Below are 20,952 nucleotides of genomic sequence, written 5' to 3'. Positions count from 1 at the left end.
GTCATAGGAAAATAAATAGACTCAGTTTGTTGTTCATGAGGGAGTTCTAATCTGAATATTTCTCTATGAAGAGAATTGATAGCATTAAGAAGCAGCACTTAGAATGTTTGTGTAACTGAAATGTTTTATAATTTTCTTTTTGTTTTCATAAGGGAAACTATTCACATCAGGCAGGTTTCTTATCTGGAATGTCTTTAATGACAGTTAGTATCTGTTCCATTCAAAGCAAATACATTTTTAAAATGTCTGCTCCAAGTTTGTTTTTTTTCCTAAATATTTATGTTCCTAAATATCTATGTATGTATATTTCCTAAATATCTATATGTCTTGTATTATGGAGTTTATGTATTTTTTTCTAGTAGTGCTTGGCCACTTCATTAAATACAGTTATTTCACTTAATTGTGCAAGGTATTTCCTTGTGCAACAAATAATGAATTCTGAAAATTAATCGGCATGATTTTTTTTATTGAGACATTTTCTTTTGGCACCAGTTCTTAAAGTAATACGTATAAAGTTGTAATAAGTTGTTATTCCTTAATTATTTTTTGTCAAACTTACAAATTCAGAAAGACTTTGCATGACTCCAGGAATATTAAAGTAGTGTGCACTTACTAATTCCTTTTTAATTCAGCCAGCTTCTATATTTCCCTCCAGTTCACAATATTCTTTTTTTTTTTAAACCAAAGTGAAATGCTTGAAAATCTTCTGGGACTTAAATGCTGAGTTATTGTTGTCAGTCAGCCTCCATCGCTGTGAATTAATTGCTTTTTTAACTTCAGGAATTCTTTCTGATGTGTGATGTATTTGAGATTAAATGTTTGCCACTTTGTAGTTAAATGTAATAAGTTAATATTAGATTATTTGAATATACATAATATAATAGTTAATAAGCTCTTTCCTTCATGTATGTGCTCAGCTACTCTGGGTTTATTTTGACAGATTCACTTGACCTTCACTCAGTGTTGGGTCAAAATTTCTCCTGTTTAAGTGCTTTGGGCTGCAGAGTGTCCGTGACCTCAATAGCATCTCAAAATCCATAAAATAAATAAAATCGAAGGGGAAAAGGCATAGCTGGACTGGCTGGAAGGTTCTTTTGCTGCTTGCCTCTCACTTGCACAGGTGAACTCAGCTCAGAGCCCCTGGCTGAGTTTCTGAGTCCTGAGCTGATGTTTAATTGTCAGCCCTCCTGTGCAGGCAGGTTTTTCTCAGAGCACTGCTGAGGTGGAAGTCCAGTCTCTGTGGTTTTACTCAGGAGAACTGTAATGAGTCTGGGTTTTAACAAAGCTTTTAAACTCACCCTCAACTTCAGCAGCTGTTACTTTTATAAGATTCACTTCCCATATGTTCTCTGAGTTCCTCAGGGGTTATTTTCACCCAGGAGGTCACCTGCTTTCCCTTATATTCAGAATTTCATTACTCTTTAAGAGACATAAGGAACACCAAAAAATGTAGCTGATTCTGATGATAAAATCTACTAAAAATTACAATTTTCAAACCACAAATGACATTTCCAGTGTACTGTAACCCGTAGCCCCACAGAGGCTCCAAGGCAAGAGAGACACAGCTGGAGAGCAGTGAACTCCCAAAACCCAGAACAAGTGCAGTGGTCTCAGCTGCAAATCTCTGTAATAGCTGGGATTTTACAGTGCAATCATGATTTTACACTCTGAAACTCTATTGATGAGCTTTTCCTGTTGGGCTTTCCCTATTGATCTACCTTCTAAAATTTATTGAATGTTCATCACGGGGTTTTGGTGGGAAAATGCTGCTACATTTCTTTATTCCTGAAGAAATGCTCTGTAGTCTAAGGGAGTATTGGAAATATTTTGGAACAAGGATGAAGCTTATTTCCTGTGTGAGCCTGTGCTAATTCCACAGGATGATGCAAAGATCATGGCTTTATTCTCCAGTTTCATTAGGCTCAACAGAAAAGAAATTTTGATTTCTATGTCAGTGTAAAGAATACCTTGAGTCTTGTTTTTAAATGGAAATGGAATTACTTTAAAATTAGTGAAGCTTTTCCTTTTTAAGAAGAGTCCAATCTAGACTATGAATGTAACTCCCTGAGTTCCCTTGTGGAATAATAATATTATTTACAGGACCTCCAATTTTATGGTTAAATCTCAAAGGTGAGAAATTATTTTAACTGTTTGGGCTGGAGGATAAGGGTTCTCACCCTCAGCTGAGCTAGGTGAACAAAAATAACATTTAAATGCTGCTTTTTTTTTTTTTCCCTGCAACTCGGAATTGAGGTGATTCAGCAACTGTGGGCTTATTCCCTTTTTTAGAAAAAGCATGACATAGTACAAAGACATGTGAAAGTTCACTTATGTGCTCTTGAGTTCCTCAAACTGATTTCCTAAACTGATATTTACTCAGAGAGCCTTAGGACTAATTATATTTAGAGTTAATTATAGATATATAGAGTTATAATATATATAGAGAAAGTTAATTATATTTAGAGTTAATGATATATATAGAGTTATTATATATAGAGAGTTAATTATGTTTAGAGTTTAATGACATTCCTTACACTGTCACAGATAAAACAAAGCCCATGAGGATGTTATTTCCTCCAGCTCTTGGCCACTTTATCTCTGTAAAATGCCAACAATATCCACAATATTCCCTCCCAGAGGTCTCAGGAGCTCGGTGAGACGTGTGAATTCCCTGCCAGAAGTGCGTGTACAAAAGCAGAGTGCGGGGCAGGGCTGCTGGAGGTGATGCTGTGGCTTTCCTGGGACAACCAGCAGCCACATCCCTTTTCCCATACATAAATGGCAGCTAGCAATAGCTAGAAACAAAAGGCCCCTCTCTCCCTCTCTGAATACAGTGACATTCATTCTCAGAGAAGCAGGGGCAGCTTTTTGAAAGCAGACTTCTTCAGTCCAACAATAACACACAATGAGTTATTGACTTGTTTATATATGGAGCTCTTTTCAGTAACTAACTCTGACTCCCCACAGTCTGGACAAATGATTGATTTCGTTGTTAGAAAAAGAGAAAGCTCTTGCACTAAACTCTGTAGTGCAAACTACTTTTTCCCCATTTGTTCCCCCACTGAATAGGACCTTATTAAAATGCACTTTCCAAAAAATACCTGCAGCTGGCCTTTATAAGCGTGTTTTGTATATATAAATAAGTAATTTGTCCCACTCTTTTGTATGGTAACAAACCATTGGAGAATCTTGTTGACACAGATATGAAGGTTGAGTGTCAGAGAATTTTGGTTAAACAGTATTATTTCTATTGATCTACATAAAAAGCATAATTGTAAAGGTATTTACAGTATCTGTTTGCTGTTTGGTTACAAATAATGACTTCTAAAAATTAACCATTAGGCATGATTTTTTTTCGTTTCGACATTTCCTTTTGGCACCAGTTCTTAAAGTAACATGTATAAATATGTTATTGTGATACTTTAATGTCTATGGTCAAACTAAACAAATACTTTAATAACTATTAATTGAACTTTTAACTTTTGCATATTTTTGTAATATACAATTTATGGGAGGGTTTATGTGCTCAGTATGTTAATTCTCCATATATGTATATACACAGAATTTTATTTTAAAGAAAATGAACCTTATATCTTTAATTACTATGGGTTATCTTTAATAAGCAAACAAGTGCTTTGTTTCTTTTTCACTAATATGAATACTAAGGCATATTACTTTAAAAATATGCTGTAAATACCCCATAGGTGCATTGTAGGAAGAATTTAATATTGCCAAGAGGGGATGCAGAGTCCCAATGAGCCTTGCAATTTGCTGGTTACACATCACAAGCAGTCAGGGACTCATTAACATGTTGCTGAAGGTGTTTTCCAATGCATTTTGCTGACATAAAAACATACAAATTTAAATGGAATGAATTAATGGAGCTATTGCCACAGTGATTCCCCAGGTTTTTATTTGGGATGTTGTGTTAGCCATGGCACACAGAATGGAAGATGTGAGCGTTTTGCTGCAGCTTCACATCAATTCTGTAGAAATGAGAAGTCAGAAGGAAGTGAGCTATCACAGCCCTTGTGTACATGTGAATATTCCTTGTGTTCCTTACAAGATGGAAGAAGTGTTGGGGTTTGGGTTGCATAGGTTTCTGTGTTTCTATTTCTGACGTAAAAAACTGGGAAAGTGTAAACTGTGGATTTCTAATGTATTAGCCTTGAATCTTGATATTTTTTTTTATTCTAATTTGAGTTTATCTTGTCACACCTTGATTTTACTAATTTGCATTGTTTCTGACTTTTGTGTATGCATTTCTTTTACCTTCATTCTTTTCACTCTCAATATTTGTTTCCCCCCAAAATATTTTTTCTTATCACACTTCTTTTTTCTTTTTTAATGTATTTTTCCTGACATAATTTGTCTCCATCTTGGAGTGTCAGTACAGACAGTTCACCAGTTCCCACCTAATTGCCCAGATAGAGCTGTTTTACAAAATTAATAATATTAACTTGATTTAATATTATTATTAGAGAGCCCTAAGGTTCTCTGAGTAAATATCAGTTTAGGAAATCACAATATGATATTCAGATGTTCACTAAACCTTGATAGAACTCAGTTAGAATTATCAAAGATTTATTTTTTAAAAAAGAGCTGCAAGGGGAAAAATTAACAATGTTTCTCTGCTCTTATCCATTTTCCTATGAACACCAGGTATTAGCATAATTTTTGAGACAGGATGTATAAACAAAGCAAAGACTATTTTCTATAAAAGATCATGTGTAGAGCAGAAGTTTGCTGCAGAAATGAATGCCTGTCTTGTTATCTCTAACTTCTGTTTATCAGGCTTGGGGGTGGAGACCAGGAGCTGGGAGCAGCATCATTTTCAGCTGGTTGTGGGGGCCTGGGGGAGGAAAAGGAAGAGCTATTCTTGTGTGTAGCTTCTGTAGCCTTTTGTGAGGAGCCTGAGCTGCGTCAGGGTTTCTGTGATCTCAACGCATCCCCTCTGACAATCGAGTGGTGCCTCCCCCTGTGTGCCTGAATGTCCTGGCACAGACCCTCAGCTCTGCTGCCTGCTGGAGTTGGTGGCTTTTTGCTCATTTAATTGAAGGAATAAACCAGAAAATTCCACAGATATTGGAGGGTTTGATCTGCAGCCCTGGAAGAGGCTTGGATTGATGTAAAAATACAATATACAGACATTAAGCAGAAAAATCATAAACTTATGTTTCTAGAGTTGTAAGTAAGAATACGTCTTAAGTAAGTGGGAAACTGGATAAGTAAGATGGTGAAAGGTTTATAGTGTAGTAATAGCATGGAGTAGGTTGGGAGTTTAGAAGTTACAGTATGTGTGCCTGTGAGTTAAAAGCCCATTGGATAAGAGTACCCAGAGTGCAGCAGAATTAAGTAAAGGTGATAGGCTAGAAAAGCAAAATATACCCTGTGGCAACTGCCCATTGGGCTAGAAAGTTCTATATTGCCTTGTAACAAAGAACTTGGGACTACTCTGAGCTCTGACTGGCTGCTTGCTCCTCCAAAATCTCACAGCCTCTGAGACTGTTGTTTATCTGAGCAATAAATCCTTCTTAGCTTAAAAATAATCCCATCCCTTCATTACTGACAGCAACGATAATAACGTCCAAACCTGGACTCAAGGCTTCACCACCAGAGGCTTCCAGAAAATCTGGGAACAGCAGCTCTGTGTGGCTCTCAGGCTTTTGTCTGACCTGCAGCTTCAGGTGTTGTGCACACAACCACACAAGGGCAGTCGGAGCCTGGTCTTTGGAAGATATTTGTGCCAATTTGTGGGATAAGTTACAGTCATTGGGCTGGAGAAATATATATTTTCTATGAAATGCGCCAACAGTTGAAATATTATTGAGTCACAACAGTCCTATTTAGCAGTGATAGAAGAATAAAATTCAGCATATGCTGAGAAAGCAGGGCACTAGATTTGTGTCCTCCTTTTTCACTACAGAGAAGTGAGGATGCAGGGTGTGATTTCAAAGAACTGCGACTGAAATCAACTCTTTTGGCTTAAACTTTTGTTTCATTTTTCTTTGAAGATGGTTTACTTTATTTTTACTTGTGCATGAAAGTTCAGATCTTTGTGCTCTGAAATCTTTGAGTGCTTTTAGAATTTGTCATAGCAAAGGTCTTAGCTCCTTTGCCCAGGTATTTTCCATATTTAGAATCAGTTTTAGCAATGATTTCTATCAAAGGAAAGGCATGTCCCATACAGCTAACTTGGCTCATGCCAGGAAGAAAGCTTTTCTGTGTTAACAGGACTCATCTTTAACTTTTATATTTACCTAAAAGCTTACCCTGTTCTGCTGGCTTCCCTTTGAGCTGTAACTGCTGAAGACCAGTGGGTGGACTGGTGTCAGTCAAGCTGAGCACAGACAGAGCCCCTCTGCCTTTCCAGAGGTTCCATTTACCACTTGCTTCACTTGCCACTCTTTTTTTAGCTGAATGCTCTGGGTGGTTTAAAACATTGGGATGGTAGATGAAATCCTGCTTTCATTGGGGTCAGTAACTGATAATTTCTGTTACCTGTTAATAAAATTGTTCATTTTTTCAGATGTTTGTGGTTCTCTTGCTCTGAGCTATACAGAGAACAATTAAGCTGAAATGCTCAAGACCAACATATAGTGTTCTTTGTAGTCTAGAATTAGCACAACAATTTCAGAAGGTACATGCATAAAGAAAGGTAGAGAAAATTTGGTAAGGAAGATGAAGCATTTATGTACATTTTTATGGTTTATCTTAGCAAATTTTTGCTTATGATTTTCTCTAAATTTTCTGTAAATGTGAGCTCTTGGATGCCTACAGATACAGACACAACTAGCCCACATGCAAATTTCCAAACTGATGCTACATTCAAAATTGTTGAAACAAAAGAACAGGCTATCTTTAATTCTTCATGCCTTTGGAATTTGCATTTTAAATTCTGCCAATCTATATATTTATGTGCATCTATTGCCTTTAACTTTAATAAACCTAGCTGCTCCTGGTGCCTTGGGAAGGCAAAAACCTGCCACTGCTCAGAGAGGAAAATGCACCTGGGAGGCCAATCCCACCATAGGTAGGGCACAAGTGCATTTAAAGAGAAAAAGTGAATTTAAACCAAAAAAGTGCATTTAAACCCCTCAAGGAGCTGGAAACTGGGAATTTTATACAACCCCCACAAAACTGCTGACTACTGTCACAACTAGCATGGTTCAGTTTTCTTTTTAACCTCACCTCTAGTGCATTTAACTTAGGCATAGCTTTCACCACTTTAAAATAACTTTCACCACTTCCCACTACTTTCAAAACTTATTTGGCATATATGAAGTTTTTAGATTATTCATTCTGAAAAGTGTGGTTTTTTGTTAATTACTTTGCAAGCCAAGGAACTCAAATAACCTTTAAAAGATATCCATTTTCTATTTGATGCAAAAAAAGAGCAAGCACTTAAAAATGCTTCTATGAAAATGTATAAGAAAGTGCCATATGCATTTATATGAAAATTCTTCTTATGAGTTTTTAATCCCTGTGTCTGTAGTATGTCATTATTCATTCATCAGCTAGAGTTTGCTTTTAGGAGGAAAAAATCATTAGGTGTTTGCATTTATATGAAAATTCTTCTTATGAGTTTTTAATCCCTGTGTCTGTAGTATGTCATTCATTCATCAGCTGGAGTTTGCTTTTAGGAGGAAAAAACCATTAGGTGTTCTTTCAGTGATAGCAGAAGAGTTGTGTTTAAAGCCAGAGGAAGTAAGTGAATTACATACAGCATTTTTGTTGACAAATAAGAGGAAAAGAAGACCATAAAGACTGTATTTGAAGGCCTGAAAAGTTATTTTTTGGCATTGAAGCTCACGGTGATCTCCATGTAAAATCTGGACAATTTCGTACCACTCTCCTTCTTAATGACCCAGTAAAGTAATTGCCAAAAACAATTTCAGGTTCCACATTTCTGAATCTTCAGATTTCCATCTTTTTCTGTGGGGCGTTGTGCTCCACAGATGTAAAAGGTAATTTCTCCAAGAGAGAAAGGGCAAGATCAATAACTTAATCACACACCATAATATGATATTATATATTATATCATATATATATATATCAAACAAAAGTCTCCTGTACTATATGTATGTGACTCTATTTTGAATTTAGTCTCTCCTTGGCTTATAAATTATTCTAATTATTATTACTGTTCTGTTAATAATTTTAATTATTCTTATCAGAAATAATCAAATACCTTGTAAAGTCAGCGTCAATACTGGCTGGCAGGGAAAACTTCAGTTCTTATTAAAGTAAATGAATTTATGATGAATGGCGACTATTATGAATAATTTTTATAGAACAATTATTCATATTCTGGAAGGCCTCTGAAGGTAAGCCTTTTTTCTTTGGAGACAATTCTTGCACTTTACCCCCAATTTTGTTCTCTTCCTTTGTCTTCCTAGCTCCATATTGAGTGGTCTGACATAGACTTGAACTTTCTTCTCTTTTCTGGCCTTTTCTGTGTAAAACCATATTGAAGGTTGACTTCCAGCTCCAATTACCTCCATGAAAAATCAAAAATTGAGTGGTGGGATGAGGATCCATGCCTGACAACCACAGATTGACTTCTGCTGATCTCTAACACTGATAAAAAAGGAAGTAAAAGCACCTAGCTCCCAGTTCAGTGTAAGAAGCAGAGCAGAGCCACTGATTGTGCCCCCAAAGAGAATTTTGGTAAGTGCAATTTCATTCTTCCTCCCTCACTGTGGCAGAATGGAAATTAATTTCATGAGCCTTTTGCTTGCACAGATTTTCACTGCCTTTATTTTCATGATGAAAATGTAGAGTAAAGATTGTGTCCTCTCCTTCCTTATCCCTGCCAGCCCTCTTTCTGCCCATGTGCTTGGGAAAGGATAAAAATAAAACAATCAGTGACTGGATAGGAATCTTTAAATGATGTAAAAACTCAATATATTCCAATTTAGTTGCTCTAGATTTGTTTGGTGTCATCCAAGCCCAGGTAGAGGAAGGATTCATCCTTCCCTGAGAGAGAACCTCCCTGACTGCAGTGTTTTTTTCTCAGATAATCCAAAGGGGTTGGGGTATAGGTCATACTTTTTATCAATTCTGAACATTTCTAAAGGAATAGGACATTTTCTTCCAATTTTCTTTGTTTTTCTAATATATGGTTGCTCTTGCTTGTAAACCAATTTTTAGAAGAGATTTTTCAACCGAGCAAAATATTTAGTATTCAGTTAAGAGTTTAGGTAGATCTTTGCTTTTGTTAGAACTGTGCTGCTGCTCTAATTACAAACATTAAACTCTGTTCTTGTCTTTTAGGGGGAAAATGTAGTTTACAATGTCAAGATTCAGTAAGCTAATAATAAGATTATGCAGGAAATATTATAATGAAAAGCTATTAAATCAAACATTTTTCTTACAATATCTCATGCTGGGAAGTTGTCAGCAGATTCTACAAATGAAATATTAATACAAAATTGATGGCAGTTAAAAGTGAAGAATTATTTCAGAGTAAGTTTCTTGATGGCAAAAAGAAATAAGCCCTTCAGATATGATTTTATTAATATATGCATATTATCAGAATGCTACCTGTAAATGTATATTAATGGATATTATTCAATTTCTTGGAATAATTAAAAATATTTAAAGAATTATATCAATGATATTTTACTTCTCCACCAGTAATTAATAATTGAGGTTAGCTTGTCTCAGTAATAATACTTCTCATTATTTACTAATTTCTAATACATCAAAAATTTTTTAAATAAAACAGACTCACTAAACATCACATGTACCCCTCAATCCTGATCTCATTACTTTGGCAGAAATTCTAAATTATCTGCCTGAGGTCAGCAGGAATTGCTTTTCCAGTTCCATGTACTTGGCAATTTTATCTCTGCCTACTAAAAGGAGTGTACCAAACCAATTAGTTTTTAAGGACCAATCACTTATTACCAGAAATATGGAAGTAGAAGACTAACAATATTAATTATGACCATTACCAAAATATTGCCCTGAACCACCCTTGAAATGTTTAGAAGGCCATGAAAATAAAAACAGAGCAACGAAATTCATGTAGATGAGGAGAGAAAAATGTATTGTGGGCAAAATATTAAAAATGTTTTTGGTTCTAGATTTTCCACTGAACATTATTATTATTATTATTATTATATTATTATTATTATTATTATCATCATCATCATCATCATCATCATTATCATTATTGTCATTATTGTCATTATTGTTATTATTGTTATTATGCATTAATTCTATTTATATTCACATTAATATATAAATATATTATTGATGTTTATTTCCAGTAAATATTATTATTAGAGATCACAAATATATCATAAATATATAATTGTATATTGCAATTAATTTTTATATAAATTTATAAAATATATATTATTGATATTTATTCCCAAGAAATATTATTATTAGCTAGTCCAATAAATATTATTCATTTAGAGACACCAAATTTTCTCTTTGGAGCACGTAAATTGATAACCCACACATACAAATCCATTTGATTTAATATGATGTTGAGAATTATATGCAAAAGCCATTCAGGTCATACACTAACTCGAGCAGAGTATTTTAGCTCTCCTCCAAAAGGCTTCTGGCCAACTAAAAACCAGGGAGGTGGTGCCAGGTACTGCCTCCACCCAGTGCCCAAACACCTCATGTGGGTCACACATCCCTTGAATTCCTTTAGGAAGAATTTCTTACAGAAGGGGTGACTGGGCATTGGAAGGGACTGCCTTCAGCAGGGAGGTGCTGGAATCACCATCCCTGCAGGTGTTTAAGGAAAGGCTGGATGCTGCACTCTGTTGGAACCCTGGTTAGTGAGAATTTCAGACTTTCTGTGCTGCCAGGCACTGACCCCCAAGAGAACACTGCATTGACCTGAGGCCGTGGAGAAGGCTTCCAAAATGGAATGGCAGAACTGGGATTGTGGGTGTGGAGTTTGAATAGAAGTATGTGATATCACATGGCTGGAAACTGAGAGTTTAAGGGTTTAGAATACAGTAATATATATAAAGCAAGATGGAGGTTTTAGGGTGGAGGCTGGTCCTTCTTCTTCACCTTCTTCACCTTTTCCATGGGGTTGGGTGGTTTTGTGTAACTGGATAAAAAAGTCCACACTGTGTGGTTGGTTATTGGGTTAAAAGTAAAAATAATTTAGGTGTCATTTCTCAGTTGTACAGTTTATCCTTAAAAGGCCTTGTGGAGAGGCAGAAACAGCTCCATTTTTACCTTGTTAGAGTGAAGTGCTGCAGAACTCAGGGTTTGTGAGTGATAAGAACCAAGAAACATCTGAGTCCAAACAAGAAATACCATCTCACACATTTAACCCCCACCCTGGCAGAAAAAATAAAATTTAAAAAAAAAAAAAATATATATATAAACTCGACATGACTCAGTGCCATGGGCTCAGTGCCATGACTCACCTGGCAGAAAAAAAAAAAAAAAAAATTAAAAAAAAAAAAATATATATATATATAAAACTCGACATGACTCAGTGCCATGGGCTGGGTGACCAGGTGGTGATGGGTCATGGGCTGGACTCAGTGACCTCAGAGGTCTTTCCCAGCCCAGCTGCTCTGTGACTCTGGGCAGGGATCTGCTCTCCCCTGGGCAGCTCTGCCCTGAGGACAGCCAGGAGTGACCAGCAGGAAGGGAGCAGCCCCTCTGAGCTGGGCAGTGGGTGCTGGGTGCAGGGCACTTGAGGAGACAAAGGACTCTGCAGATGCAATGTGAGTCCAGCAGAAGCTGTTTATTCTGCTTGTAAACATGTATATTTACTTCTTACCTTGGTCTGCACAGCCACACATTGTTTGATTGGTAGCTCCATGTGAGAATCAAAACACCAGAAACTTCCACAGACACTAAAAGATTGAATCTATGACCTTAGAAGAAGCTTAGATTGATATAAAAATACAATACACAGGCATTAAACAGAAAAATAATACACTTATGTTTCTATAGTTATAAGTAAAATATACCTTAAGTGAAAAATTGTATTAATAAGATAGTGAAGAGTTTATAATGTAAGAGTACACTCATATAAAGTAACTAAGAATTTAAAAATTATAATAGAAACATGTACCTATGAGTTAGAAGCCCATTAAAGTACCTGCAGTACTGCAAAAGTAAGTAAAAATAAATAAATTAAAAACCAAATAAACCCTGTAGTAACTGTCTATTAAATTAGAAAGTTCTATATTACCTTGTATCAAAGAAACTTGTGACTACTTTTAAGCTATAGCTAAGAGGTAATTCCTTTAAAATCTCACAGCCTCTAAGACTAATGTTTTACTGAATAATGAATCATTCTTAACCCAAAAATAATCCCATTCTTTCATTACTAACTGCAACAATAATATCTCTGCTTTGTCCACAAGGCAAGCAGGCATCTTTTTATTTATCCAATTGGTAGATGCTGTAAGAGTCATTTTACTTGGGTTGACACCCCTTTGTCTATTAACAACTTTTCTACTTCTTTCTTCTCTACATCAGCTTTTTTATCCCCAAGGATGACCTTGTTCTTTAGTTCCAGAAGGTGAGGCTGGTTCATTCAGTACATGTCCATTTTCCTGTAAATACGATCCTACAGGTACTCACAGCTCTCTGATTCTTTTTGCAGTTGCGACATCCATTGCCCAGAGAATTTTTATTTTGAATAACTATGTCAGTTGTCAATATTTCACTTGTCCTTCAGTGTGGATATTAATTTCAATGTCACTTGATATTAGCCTGCATACAAATTTGGTAGTGTTTCCACGTTAAATGATCAAGCTTTAAATAGTCCCTATTTTTGTAATTTTTCTAACTCAACAACTTCTTGTAATTAAAACAGAAGGTGTTGATTGCACTAGAGGGCATATTAATTATCATATGTATTCCAATAAAATGTAGATATATTTAATCAATCCCAGATTGGATTTTTATTCACTAACCGCTTATACATTTAACCAATGACTAATTGTTAACATAATTGGTATCACTGGGCTACATTATATTTTTCATATTAAATGTTTTTCATTTTAAAAAGGGCTGAATCTGAACATCTGAACCCACGGTAAATAATGAATTGTGGCACTGTTGCAGCCTTACTTGTGATGTTGGTTTTTTTCTGGTTTCTCATTACCTAATGACATAGTATTGTTTCTTTTTTACAATTAAAGCAATGAAGGGCCAAGAAAGTCCATTTCTTTCATCCCTTAGCCTTTCTCCTGTGAGATTCTAGAAGCTGAGTGCTGTTGAAGCTGTATTTTGAAACTGGGCACATGGAGCTGCAGATAGGTGCACAATGTGATTTTCAAAATCTGGACAGCTATTCCCCTCTACTGGGAGGGAAAATGCTGGAAACTGGTGGGAATGTCATCATGACTTCACTCATTACTCATTAAGAAAAGTCTTCCCCATGATTCCCAATGGTGTTTGTTTTGCCTTGTTTAGAAAATAATTACAGCTGCTGAGCTCAGCTCGTGGCATAAATCAATACTGCAGCTGCTGAAGCCTGGCTGATCTGCAGCAGCTGAGGGTTTGTTTCTCTCAGTGTAAACTCTTACTGCTGCTCTGACAATTGGGTGTCCCCTGCCCCTTGTTCAGGTGGCAATTGACAGGTTCAGAGCAGGGTGGCTCAGAGCAATCTCTGATAACATGAGGGGCTCGGGGTAGCTGAGCATTAAAACTGACAGCTGACTTTGCAGAGCCAGTCTAAACAGGAGCAGCATGAATGGATGCTGGTAATAACAGATGGACCCCATGCACTGACACAACACAAATACCTGGTACTCCTGTTTGCTGGGGATTTACAGCAGCATCAGCAGAGCTGGCAGGATTGCCTTGAAACCAGTGCAGAATCACCATCATTAGAATCTGTGCAATTAGAAACCAGCTATTATAAATATTCATCAATCCAGGCACAAGTGACTTATACTATATACAGTATAGTCATATACAAGTGACTATATTATATATAATATAGTGGGAAGCATTGCCCACTGGAAAGGCTCCTTTATTTTGTTCTAAGGACACCTAGGGTAAGCTTGATATTTGAAAGCATGGCAGTGATGATTTTCCCTGTATTTAGATCTCTTCTATTCTTCCTTGGTTTGAAGCATTCTCTTGTCCTTCCCAATTCTTCAATATATATGCAGATATATATATATAAAGTGACACAGGCATCCCTCACCTGGGTGAGTTACGGAAGGAGAAAATAAAATAACCTCAGAGTAGCAAGAAATAGCCCTAGAGTAGCAAGAAAAGCAGGCTGCTCTCCTCAGGTGGAGCTTTGCAAGGCTGCAAACTCCTCTCCCATCCCTGCCCTCACCCTGCCACATTCCAGCAGAGGAGATGACCCTTCTATGTTTTTAACGAGAAAAGAAGTTTATTCTTTGCATGTGTTGAGTTGTTTTTGGGGCTTTTTTTTTTTTTTGTTTTGCTACGTTGTGCTCTTTTACCATTCCCCTCTTTTACCATTCCCCACCCAGCTCCTGTACAAGTGTCACTTCCATGATGAGTTTTCCTGGAGAATGAGGAGTAAAATGTGTAGGCTCTCTGTGGCACAAAGAAAGCAAGCATTTTTTTTCAACTTATGCGTACGTAAGCCTTCTTTTGTGAATAAGACTCATAGGGTCAGATAATGTTTAAAGGGAAAGGCTTTATGTCTCTCAGGCCTGCATGTTTCCACATGGATGCTTCTACACACACACAGATTGAATTATGAACAGACCTATTAATGCTGGGATCACAAAAGGTCAAGTTTTGTCTTCTTTTACCTCTATTCAGAATTGCTTTTGAAAGGGGGGAAAAAAAGGGATTTGCAGGAAAAAAAAAGATTCATGATGAAGAATTTTACAGGTCTTTTTTTTCCTGTCCTTTAGCAACATCTGGGAGTTGGAAAAAAATTCTTATTATGTAAAATAGTCCAGGGGTATTGTATTACTACATTTTAATATATCTCCTTTGGGTCACTTGGAAGGTTTCCTAATGGAATGACCTCCTACATAAGGAACAAAAACACCAAAAAGGAACTTTAGGAAAATATTCCTGCTACTATAATGGACGTGTTTAACTGAAGAAAAATTGTCAAAGTATTCCAAGAAAAATCTTTAAATGTCGGTCATCTTTTTGGATTTCTTTTTCAGGAAAATCTTTCATTGAAGTTGAACTATTCCTTTAGACTATTCATTTGAAAAGTTATATTAAACTTTAATATCCACATCCACATAAAGGCAGATGTTACAAAGTTCTCTTCCAGATCTCCTCATAAGTAATATTTCTATAATTTTCACCTTTTTTTGCTATAAGAAAATCAAATAATCTCATTGAAGACCACCCACTGTATTTTCACGTTCAATATCCAATGGTGCAAAGTCCTGAAATAACTCTAATACCTAAAATATAAATTCTCCTATATGTTCCACAGAGGAAATGTTTGAGAGAACTCAGGAAACAGGAGATGATTTTAAGATGGCAAAAAGTTAAAGTTATACCCTAAAGCTCTGCATTACTTTTGGTACAGTTTTGGGTATGTGTTTGCATGTGTACATCAGTGCAAATACTTGTAAAAACAAGTATTTAAGTTCACCAATACTCCCTTTTTGTAATTCTAAAAATGTATTTCTATGTCTGCTTTTATTTGCAAAAAATGATACAAAACATCCTGAAAAAGAAAAATGCATAAGTGATATAAAATTTTTGAGTGTGATTAAGGCTGGACATTAATCATAGAAGCCCAGAGAAACCTATTGAAATTAAGGAAATTGATACGGTGATAACAAATTAAATACATTAATAGAAAAGGTGATTCACATGGAAAGAATCATTGGCATTATTTTTATAATTTAAGAATTGATGACTCAAAAATTGATAAAATTATCTAGGAATCCCTACAGGCTGAGGTAAATGAGATTAATGGAAGGAAGTCAACTTTGACACTGTATAAAATTAGGAAAGAAAATTATAGCAAAATACTGTAATGCTGCTATATCAACACCAACCTCTGAAACTTCTTTTTTTTAATATTTTTTTTCCACAGCCTTAGGAAAGAAAGCCATAGTGAAAAAAAAAAAGCTTATAGCTTTGTCTTCAAAAAGAGTACAGATATTTTATTTCAAGTAAAAATAACAGTGGCTCAATTAAGATGAAAATAAAACATTACAAAAATACCCATGCATAAAATAGATAAACAACAGGATCCCATCACAAGGCTCATTACATTTTTTTCCCTTCCAAGTACTTAATGAAATTCCAGAAGTCACTTTTGCATGTTATCCTTGAGTCCTGTTACCTTTGTTTTTTGGCAAGGGTCAGTGCCAGCAACAGCTGGGCTGGGCTGGGTTGATGACAATGTTCATATTCTTTTTGATATGCAGGAATCTAGGTTTGTGGTTTTTTGATTGATATATTTTACTTATAAGGGAATAGAATAAGGTAAAATAATGTAGTAATAAAGAACAATCTGTTCCAGCAGTGGCAAAAGACTTCCCTTCTATATATGTGATGCTGTCCTTTAAAAAAAATTGTGGGGTGAATAAAACTGGAAAATCTCTGGCAGTTCAGGACTTCATGGGTGCCTTGCTGGTGTGAACATGGTTGTGTGTGTGAGCATGTTCTGTGTGTTTTGTGTTTTCCCTCTGCAGTGAAATTGTCTGGCTGCCCACCCAATCCACAGCCATAACTCCTTAGCTGCCATGCACAATCTACCCCAGTTATTTCTCCGGAGCCATTAAAACTAATGGCATATGTAATCTAATTTCCTTTGAGTTAGATGCACAATTACTCATGAGAAATGAATTGAGGAACCAAAGACAGCTGGAGGCACCAGTTCAAGCACTCAGTGGTCCCAGTATTTTGTGTTTGTAAATGTAAAGCTCACACTTCCTAATAATAATCAGATTTTTACGTGAGGAGAACATAGCTCCTTAGGTGTGCTCCTATGCTTCACTTATATAACTGGGCTGTGACTGGTAAGACTGCAATTCTGAATCCTGAAAGTTCTGCAGACAAATGTTTTGAAAGCATTTGGGCTGGGTTTTTTTTTTATTTTATTTTGTAAGTGCCCCTCTTTTGAGCAGCCTGCTGATGTTTGCCCTTTCTGGAGGCCAATTCCATTAGCATTTCGTAGTGGTTTACAAAATGGAACATTGGGATGGTGGGGATCACACAGTTAACATGATCAGCTATATCTGCAAAAATGTAAATTCCAAACAGGAGCTACATGGTTACTGTGTTCAGATGGAAGCATTGCCCACTGCAAAGGCTCCTTTATTTTGTTCTAAGGACACCTAGGGTAAGCTTGATATTTGAAAGCATGGCAGTGATGATTTTCCCTGTATTTAGATCTCTTCTATTCTTCCTTGGTTTGAAGCATTCTCTTGTCCTTCCCAATTCTTCAAGAATATATACATACATATATAAATATAAAAAACATATAAAAATATATTTATATAAAAATATCTTTATTTATATTTATTATCTATATAATGTAATATACTCATATATACTATTATATATAATATATACAATAGAATAGAATATATAATATATATAAAATATTCTTATTATGTATATATATAAAATATATCCTTATTTTATATATACTCTTATACATATTCTTATAATGAAAATATGGTGTGATATATGTATAAAAATATTGAAAATATTTTCATTAAAACCAGAAGAACATATGCTAAATATAATGAAAGCAATGTATAGCTAATACATACAACTTCTCTGGAAGTTAAAGAGCTCTGGCTTTGTTTTTTTAATTTGAATTTATGTCATTTTTCTGTGAATACAGAGATTGTAAATTACAAATTGTGGAAGTAATGAATGTGTTTTTTCCAGTTATTAAAGATCATTTTAAGTGTATAATTAGTGGTGATTTATGTGATTGCCTATAAAATGCAAGATAAAGGGGGAGGAAAACTGTGTTTATTCCTTGAATTTGCTCCTCTAAATTGTGGTTTTGCATATGATTATGCCTCTTTCTCTGGAGAAATAAAAACATAACCATGCATCTATAGTAGAAATTAATTTCTGTATAGAAGTTACTCACTGAATTGTGTGTCCTCCCCAACCTGGAACTGCAAATTCCTGTAGTTCTGTGGGTTTGTGAGGAAAAATCTGAGAGGTGTGACACCAACTCAGCTCCTCCTGCAATTACTGAAATTTGATTGCTCAGGTGGGAAGCGTGGTGAATTGCAAGCAGTACCTAAAGCTCTGGAGACACCTCTCTTACAGGCAAAGCAGAACAGGGATCTTCTGTAGCTGTAGGTATAAACCAGGGTGTCCCACAACCACAAAACCATTGCAGGATTTGTAACCAGAGGATGTTTCAGTATTAATATGGTCTCATAACTTGGTTCTGTTTGGTAACATCATACAAATTCTGAGGTGAATTTGTTCAAAATTAGGCTGCATTCCTGTTATGGTTTTGCATGGGAGACATTTATGGAAGTAATTTGAGAGGAGGGCTTAGAGAAGGTTTGTAATAATTTTTCTCTTGAAGTTGTTAAAATATATAAAAGTTGTCAGTTCATTTCACTAACTAGTTTAACAGTCAGTGAGCAAGACATTATACACACACACACACATATATATTCACACACAATTTACTTTTGGAAAATTAAATTCTATGAAATTAAAGAGTACTGCCCCAAATGTTTTCCCAGAACATTAAAAGAACTGCTTGGAGTTCTATGGTATTCCCCAAACATCTTAATACATCTGGAAAATACAGTCTTTTAACCTGTCCTGTAATCAACCTTCCTTTTACAGATAGATATTCTATGAATTCTTTGATTAATAGCACTTTAGCTGTGGGTGTGTGTATCCCCTTCTTAACCTATGACACCCCTTTAACCAGGGGATAGAAGTGGGAGAGCTGAAATAATTCAGGGTGAGTTTTACAGAACAAGGTTTGCTCTGCAGTGCTTAAAACAGTGTTGGAGTTCTGCTATGGAGTTTATCAAGCCCAAGGGAAGGGAGCAGGAGCATTTTTCAGGGTTTAGGCTTTATGGACATTGTGGAAGCAGTTTTGTAATTTGCTGTCTTAACTTTGATCCTAGCCTGGCTTTTGTTCTTTCAGCAGTTTCATTGCTGTAGTGAGAACTCCAAATCTTGTTTTTCTTGTTTATATCTTATTTTGTTTTCTCCCACAGAGAGAATATCCAAGTTTTAGATATTGTTTCCTATGGCAAATGATTGTACTGAATACTGGGCATTTTTTATACACCTACCAAATTCCTGGATATCCCTCAGGAAACCAACTTGCCACTGGCTCTATCTCTTCCAGGAAAGCCTAGCTCTAAAAGCAGAATTTTTCCTTTTGGCATTAAGGCATTTTGCTGTATCACAAACTGTAGTTATTTCAGACTTTGTTTTGAAGAAAAAGCTGCATTTCTGGACTGGAGAAGACAACAAGAAGTTTTATGCAGGTCAGAATGTGGCAGTGATGTTTGATGGCTGTTTCTGGTGAAGTCTCCAAAAGGCAGGTGGTGAACCCTCAGAAAAGGGAGATAAGCTCTGTATTTTTGATTAAAATGCTCTAGCTAAGCTGTAACAGGCAGTAAAATATTGATGACGTGAGTTATTCCTCAGAGTTAAAATCAATCACAGGTGCTCAGTTTTGGCGTTTTCTTTCAGAAACTTTTCAGAGAGAATAAGGAAATTTGTGGTGGTGCCTATCAGAACAAGCCTGGGAACATCTGAGGAACAGAGAGTGCAGATGTTGCAAGTTAAAAATCTGGTTATTTCATATGAATTATTTCTTCATGTGACTGTGTCACCTACATAGCAAAACAGACTGGAAATTAGACCTGCACTGTCATATTTGGATATTGGTGACAAATACACACAATCCATAATCAGAGTTTACTCTTTATACAGAATGAACCGTTGGCTGAAGCTAAAATATTTACCTGTCAGTACGCACATAGGTTGTAACATTCATGTTTTCCTGAAAGAATCAGTAAGAAAATAAGCCTACAGCTATTTTTTTTTTAATTTTGTGATTACCTCAGTGTACCTCTGTGTTACGCCTGGTTTGAGTGTGGAGTGAATATTCTTGTAAAAATTTTAACACTCTCTGTCAAAATTTTTTTTTTTCTTGTCAGGGGAAGACTTCTAATCTCAAAACTGTACAAGGAGATTACCTGCAAGCAGATAAATTCAGCATTCAGCAGGTAGGAAACTTGTATTTTCTTTCTTTGTTTCTGTGAACATTTTGTCTTCGGAAGGCTTGAAGTGATCAATAAGAAAAATCCACCATCAAAAAACACTAATGATTTAGTTTTGGTTTAGGACTATGGTCTCTTGAGGTATTGATGATGGGGACATTTTAATATGCTGAAAGAAAATTCACATTATAAACAAGAATCCCAGATTGCATCAAATGTATTTTACACAAACATCAGCACTACATTTTTGGACTTATTTATGGCTCACAAGAGAGCCCTGCTATTGACTTCAGCACGAATAGGGCTTGAATAGCTTTTGTTTAGAATATCATGTGCATGCTCACGTTTAATCACTGTATTTCAATTATATTTTTTTCTAAATTTATATATCCAGTTATAAAAATGTCTTCCATCAGACTAGTATGTTGCAACAACCAGTCTCAACATGAGTGTTTTCAGAATGTCTTTCTCTTGAGAATTTTTTCCATAGAAAATGAAGAAAACTCCCATAATAAGGATTATTCAGGTTGCTAACACCTGGGGTCAATTGTTTAATAATAAAGTAAAAGGTGAGTGGGTGGGTGAGGAAATGTGAGCTAAGCTGCTAAATGGGATGCTTATTTATTGGGTTTTGAGGCAAATTTGACATCTGATTTATGGCTGCTCTTTACACCATTGTTGTCTGGTTCACAGTTATTCCTTAGTATGTTAAAAAAAGGTAAAAAGTTTATGTCACTGTGCATTCCCCTCCCTGCAGCCTCCAGTAAATTCTTGTCTAACCACTTCCCCAGCACAGACA

Source organism: Passer montanus, unplaced genomic scaffold, assembly GCF_014805655.1.
Source record: "Passer montanus isolate IOZ18808 unplaced genomic scaffold, ASM1480565v1 scaffold54, whole genome shotgun sequence".
NCBI classification, from domain to species: Eukaryota; Metazoa; Chordata; class Aves; order Passeriformes; family Passeridae; genus Passer; species Passer montanus.
The sequence above is the reverse complement of the archived record's forward strand: the minus strand, read 5'-3'. Positions refer to the sequence as shown.